The sequence below is a fragment of the Melozone crissalis genome, unplaced genomic scaffold (assembly GCF_028551555.1).
Source record: "Melozone crissalis strain CALT ecotype California unplaced genomic scaffold, PUWL_Pcris_2 ptg000104l_1, whole genome shotgun sequence".
Classification (NCBI taxonomy): Eukaryota; Metazoa; Chordata; class Aves; order Passeriformes; family Passerellidae; genus Melozone; species Melozone crissalis.
Window position 1 is genome coordinate 1,837,902 of NW_026535881.1, and position 7,011 is coordinate 1,844,912.

Genomic DNA, 7,011 nt, shown 5'->3' on the forward strand with positions numbered 1-7,011 from the left:
AGGCGCACACCGCAGAGCACTGTGAGCGGCAGAATCGTCTTTGCGCGAAGAAGCAGCTTCTTCGTCTCCGGGAGCCGGAGAGAGCGGCAACTTCGCAAAGGTGATGAAACAAGCTGTACAACACTGCGATTGTGTGCGCAGCTTGCCAACTGAGAGAAAACAGTACCTGACCACTCTCCTGCCTTTTCTATTCACATGAACATTCGATTGCAAGCTGTTTTGGACAACTTTCTTTCTCTTCTTGCAAAACACTCGGCAGACCTCCGTGCAGCTTCTAGAACACGATGGGAGATGTTTTCTGTGCTGGCAAAGTTTCTCCTTGCCAGACAGAGTGGAAAAGCTTTTTGCTAAGATGTAGACGAGAAGAGAGGCTAAAGACGAAGGTACGGTGCTCTGCAGAGCTAAGCACCGCTCCCGGACCTCTTTCGGCAGAAGGCGCACACCGCAGAGCACTGTGAGCGGCAGAATCGTCTTTGCGCGAAGAAGCAGCTTCTTCGTCTCCGGCAGCCGGAGATAGCGGCAGCTTCGCAAAGGTGATGAAACAAGCTGTACAACACTGCGATTGTGTGCGCAGCTTGCCAACTGAGAGAAAACAGTACCTGACCACTCTCCTGCCTTTTTTATTCACATGAACATTCGATTGCAAGCTGTTTTGGACAACTTTCTTTCTCTTCTTGCAAAACACTCGGCAGACCTCCGTGCAGCTTCTAGAACACGATGGGAGATGTTTTCTGTGCTGGCAAAGTTTCTCCTTGCCAGACAGAGTGGAAAAGCTTTTTGCTAAGATGTAGAGGAGAAGAGAGGCTAAAGACGAAGGTACGGTGCTCTGCAGAGCTAAGCACCGCTCCCGGACCTCTTTCGGCAGAAGGCGCACACCGCAGAGCACTGTGAGCGGCAGAATCGTCTTTGCGCGAAGAAGCAGCTTCTTCGTCTCCGGCAGCCGGAGAGAGCGGCAGCTTCGCAAAGGTGATGAAACAAGCTGTACAACACTGCGATTGTGTGCGCAGCTTGCCAAGTGAGAGAAAACAGTACCTGACCACTCTCCTGCCTTTTCTATACACTTGAACATTCGATTGCAAGCTGTTTTGGACAACTTTCTTTCTCTTCTTGCAAAACACTCGGTAGACCTCCGTGCAGCCTCTAGAACACGATGGGAGATGTTTTCTGTGCTGGCACAGTTTCTCCTTGCCAGACAGAGTGGAAAAGCTTTTTGCTAAGATGTAGACGAGAAGAGAGACTAAAGACGAAGGTACGGTGCTCTGCAGAGCTAAGCACCGCTCCCGGACCTCTTTCGGCAGAAGGCGCACACCGCAGAGCACAGTGAGCGGCAGAATCGTCTTTGCGCGAAGAAGCAGCTTCTTCGTCTCCGGGAGCCGGAGAGAGCGGCAACTTCGCAAAGGTGATGAAACAAGCTGTACAACACTGCGATTGTGTGCGCAGCTTGCCAACTGAGAGAAAACAGTACCTGACCACTCTCCTGCCTTTTCTATTCACATGAACATTCGATTGCAAGCTGTTTTGGACAACTTTCTTTCTCTTCTTGCAAAACACTCGGCAGACCTCCGTGCAGCCTCTAGAACACGATGGGAGATGTTTTCTGTGCTGGCACAGTTTCTCCTTGCCAGACAGAGTGGAAAAGCTTTTTGCTAAGATGTAGACGACAAGAGAGGCTAAAGACGAAGGTACGGTGCTCTGCAGAGCTAAGCACCGCTCCCGGACCTCTTTCGGCAGAAGGCGCACACCGCAGAGCACTGTGAGCGGCAGAATCGTCTTTGCGCGAAGAAGCAGCTTCTTCGTCTCCGGGAGCCGGAGAGAGCGGCAACTTCGCAAAGGTGATGAAACAAGCTGTACAACACTGCGATTGTGTGCGCAGCTTGCCAACTGAGAGAAAACAGTACCTGACCACTCTCCTACCTTTTCTATTCACATGAACATTCGATTGCAAGCTGTTTTGGACAACTTTCTTTCTCTTCTTGCAAAACACTCGGCAGACCTCCGTGCAGCTTCTAGAACACGATGGGAGATGTTTTCTGTGCTGGCAAAGTTTCTCCTTGCCAGACAGAGTGGAAAAGCTTTTTGCTAAGATGTAGACGAGAAGAGAGGCTAAAGACGAAGGTACGGTGCTCTGCAGAGCTAAGCACCGCTCCCGGACCTCTTTCGGCAGAAGGCGCATACCGCAGAGCACAGTGAGCGGCAGAATCGTCTTTGCGCGAAGAAGCAGCTTCTTCGTCTCCGGGAGCCGGAGAGAGCGGCAGCTTCGCAAAGGTGATGAAACAAGCTGTACAACACTGCGATTGTGTGCGCAGCTTGCCAAGTGAGAGAAAACAGTACCTGACCACTCTCCTGCCTTTTCTATTCACTTGAACATTCGATTGCAAGCTGTTTTGGACAACTTTCTTTCTCTTCTTGCAAAACACTCGGCAGACCTCCGTGCAGCCTCTAGAACACGATGGGAGATGTTTTTTGTGCTGGCACAGTTTCTCCTTGCCAGACAGAGTGGAAAAGCTTTTTGCTAAGATGTAGACGAGAAGAGAGGCTAAAGACGAAGGTACGGTTCTCTGCAGAGCTAAGCACCGCTTCCGGACCTCTTTGGGCAGAAGGCGCACACCGCAGAGCACTGTGAGCGGCAGAATCGTCTTTGCGCGAAGAAGCAGCTTCTTCGTCTCCGGGAGCCGGAGAGAGCGGCAACTTCGCAAAGGTGATGAAACAAGCTGTACAACACTGCGATTGTGTGCGCAGCTTGCCAAGTGAGAGAAAACAGTACCTGACCACTCTCCTGCCTTTTCTATTCATATGAACATTCGATTGCAAGCTGTTTTGGACAACTTTCTTTCTCTTCTTGCAAAACACTCGGCAGACCTCCGTGCAGCCTCTAGAACACGATGGGAGATGTTTTCTGTGCTGGCACAGTTTCTCCTTGCCAGACAGAGTGGAAAAGCTTTTTGCTAAGATGCAGACGAGAAGAGAGGCTAAAGACGAAGGTACGGTGCTCTGCAGAGCTAAGCACCGCTCCCGTGCCTCTTTCGGCAGAAGGCGCACACCGCAGAGCACTGTGAGCGGCAGAATCGTCTTTGCGCGAAGAAGCAGCTTCTTCGTCTCCGGGAGCCGGAGAGAGCGGCAACTTCGCAAAGGTGATGAAACAAGCTGTACAACACTGCGATTGTGTGCGCAGCTTGCCAACTGAGAGAAAACAGTACCTGACCACTCTCCTGCCTTTTCTATTCACATGAACATTCGATTGCAAGCTGTTTTGGACAACTTTCTTTCTCTTCTTGCAAAACACTCGGCAGACCTCCGTGCAGCTTCTAGAACACGATGGGAGATGTTTTCTGTGCTGGCAAAGTTTCTCCTTGCCAGACAGAGTGGAAAAGCTTTTTGCTAAGATGTAGACGAGAAGAGAGGCTAAAGACGAAGGTACGGTGCTCTGCAGAGCTAAGCACCGCTCCCGGACCTCTTTCGGCAGAAGGCGCACACCGCAGAGCACTGTGAGCGGCAGAATCGTCTTTGCGCGAAGAAGCAGCTTCTTCGTCTCCGGCAGCCGGAGAGAGCGGCAGCTTCGCAAAGGTGATGAAACAAGCTGTACAACACTGCGATTGTGTGCGCAGCTTGCCAAGTGAGAGAAAACAGTACCTGACCACTCTCCTGCCTTTTCTATACACTTGAACATTCGATTGCAAGCTGTTTTGGACAACTTTCTTTCTCTTCTTGCAAAACACTCGGTAGACCTCCGTGCAGCCTCTAGAACACGATGGGAGATGTTTTCTGTGCTGGCACAGTTTCTCCTTGCCAGACAGAGTGGAAAAGCTTTTTGCTAAGATGTAGACGAGAAGAGAGACTAAAGACGAAGGTACGGTGCTCTGCAGAGCTAAGCACCGCTCCCGGACCTCTTTCGGCAGAAGGCGCACACCGCAGAGCACAGTGAGCGGCAGAATCGTCTTTGCGCGAAGAAGCAGCTTCTTCGTCTCCGGGAGCCGGAGAGAGCGGCAACTTCGCAAAGGTGATGAAACAAGCTGTACAACACTGCGATTGTGTGCGCAGCTTGCCAACTGAGAGAAAACAGTACCTGACCACTCTCCTGCCTTTTCTATTCACATGAACATTCGATTGCAAGCTGTTTTGGACAACTTTCTTTCTCTTCTTGCAAAACACTCGGCAGACCTCCGTGCAGCCTCTAGAACACGATGGGAGATGTTTTCTGTGCTGGCACAGTTTCTCCTTGCCAGACAGAGTGGAAAAGCTTTTTGCTAAGATGTAGACGACAAGAGAGGCTAAAGACGAAGGTACGGTGCTCTGCAGAGCTAAGCACCGCTCCCGGACCTCTTTCGGCAGAAGGCGCACACCGCAGAGCACTGTGAGCGGCAGAATCGTCTTTGCGCGAAGAAGCAGCTTCTTCGTCTCCGGGAGCCGGAGAGAGCGGCAACTTGGCAAAGGTGATGAAACAAGCTGTACAACACTGCGATTGTGTGCGCAGCTTGCCAACTGAGAGAAAACAGTACCTGACCACTCTCCTGCCTTTTCTATTCACATGAACATTCGATTGCAAGCTGTTTTGGACAACTTTCTTTCTCTTCTTGCAAAACACTCGGCAGACCTCCGTGCAGCTTCTAGAACACGATGGGAGATGTTTTCTGTGCTGGCAAAGTTTCTCCTTGCCAGACAGAGTGGAAAAGCTTTTTGCTAAGATGTAGACGAGAAGAGAGGCTAAAGACGAAGGTACGGTGCTCTGCAGAGCTAAGCACCGCTCCCGGACCTCTTTCGGCAGAAGGCGCACACCGCAGAGCACAGTGAGCGGCAGAATCGTCTTTGCGCGAAGAAGCAGCTTCTTCGTCTCCGGGAGCCGGAGAGAGCGGCAGCTTCGCAAAGGTGATGAAACAAGCTGTACAACACTGCGATTGTGTGCGCAGCTTGCCAACTGAGAGAAAACAGTACCTGACCACTCTCCTGCCTTTTCTATTCACTTGAACATTCGATTGCAAGCTGTTTTGTACAACTTTCTTTCTCTTCTTGCAAAACACTCGGCAGACCTCCGTGCAGCCTCTAGAACACGATGGGAGATGTTTTTTGTGCTGGCACAGTTTCTCCTTGCCAGACAGAGTGGAAAAGCTTTTTGCTAAGATGTAGACGAGAAGAGAGGCTAAAGACGAAGGTACGGTGCTCTGCAGAGCTAAGCACAGCTCCCGGACCTCTTTCGGCAGAAGGCGCACACCGCAGAGCACTGTGAGCGGCAGAATCGTCTTTGCGCGAAGAAGCAGCTTCTTCGTCTCCGGGAGCCGGAGAGAGCGGCAACTTCGCAAAGGTGATGAAACAAGCTGTACAACACTGCGATTGTGTGCGCAGCTTGCCAACTGAGAGAAAACAGTACCTGACCACTCTCCTGCCTTTTCTATTCACTTGAACATTCGATTGCAAGCTGTTTTGGACAACTTTCTTTCTCTTCTTGCAAAACACTCGGCAGACCTCCGTGCAGCCTCTAGAACACGATGGGAGATGTTTTCTGTGCTGGCACAGTTTCTCCTTGCCAGACAGAGTGGAAAAGCTTTTTGCTAAGATGTAGACGAGAAGAGAGGCTAAAGACGAAGGTACGGTGCTCTGCAGAGCTAAGCACCGCTCCCGTGCCTCTTTCGGCAGAAGGCGCACACCGCAGAGCACTGTGAGCGGCAGAATCGTCTTTGCGCGAAGAATCAGCTTCTTCGTCTCCGGCAGCCGGAGAGAGCGGCAACTTCGCAAAGGTGATGAAACAAGCTGTACAACACTGCGATTGTGTGCGCAGCTTGCCAAGTGAGAGAAAATAGTACCTGACCACTCTCCTGCCTTTTCTATTCACTTGAACATTCGATTGCAAGCTGTTTTGGACAACTTTCTTTCTCTTCTTGCAAAACACTCGGCAGACCTCCGTGCAGCCTCTAGAACACGATGGGAGATGTTTTTTGTGCTGGCACAGTTTCTCCTTGCCAGACAGAGTGGAAAAGCTTTTTGCTAAGATGTAGACGAGAAGAGAGGCTAAAGACGAAGGTACGGTGCTCTGCAGAGCTAAGCACCGCTCCCGGACCTCTTTCGGCAGAATGCGCACACCGCAGAGCACTGTGAGCGGCAGAATCGTCTTTGCGCGAAGAAGCAGCTTCTTCGTCTCCGGGAGCCGGAGAGAGCGGCAGCTTCGCAAAGGTGATGAAACAAGCTGTACAACACTGCGATTGTGTGCGCAGCTTGCCAAGTGAGAGAAAACAGTACCTGACCACTCTCCTGCCTTTTCTATTCACTTGAACATTCGATTGCAAGCTGTTTTGGACAACTTTCTTTCTCTTCTTGCAAAACACTCGGCAGACCTCCGTGCAGCCTCTAGAACACGATGGGAGATGTTTTTTGTGCTGGCACAGTTTCTCCTTGCCAGACAGAGTGGAAAAGCTTTTTGCTAAGATGTAGACGAGAAGAGAGGCTAAAGACGAAGGTACGGTGCTCTGCAGAGCTAAGCACAGCTCCCGGACCTCTTTCGGCAGAAGGCGCACACCGCAGAGCACTGTGAGCGGCAGAATCGTCTTTGCGCGAAGAAGCAGCTTCTTCGTCTCCGGGAGCCGGAGAGAGCGGCAGCTTCGCAAAGGTGATGAAACAAGCTGTACAACACTGCGATTGTGTGCGCAGCTTGCCAAGTGAGAGAAAACAGTACCTGACCACTCTCCTGCCTTTTCTATTCACTTGAACATTCGATTGCAAGCTGTTTTGGACAACTTTCTTTCTCTTCTTGCAAAACACTCGGCAGACCTCCGTGCAGCCTCTAGAACACGATGGGAGATGTTTTCTGTGCTGGCACAGTTTCTCCTTGCCAGACAGAGTGGAAAAGCTTTTTGCTAAGATGTAGACGAGAAGAGAGGCTAAAGACGAAGGTACGGTGCTCTGCAGAGCTAAGCACCGCTCCCGTGCCTCTTTCGGCAGAAGGCGCACACCGCAGAGCACTGTGAGCGGCAGAATCGTCTTTGCGCGAAGAATCAGCTTCTTCGTCTCCGGCAGCCGGAGAGA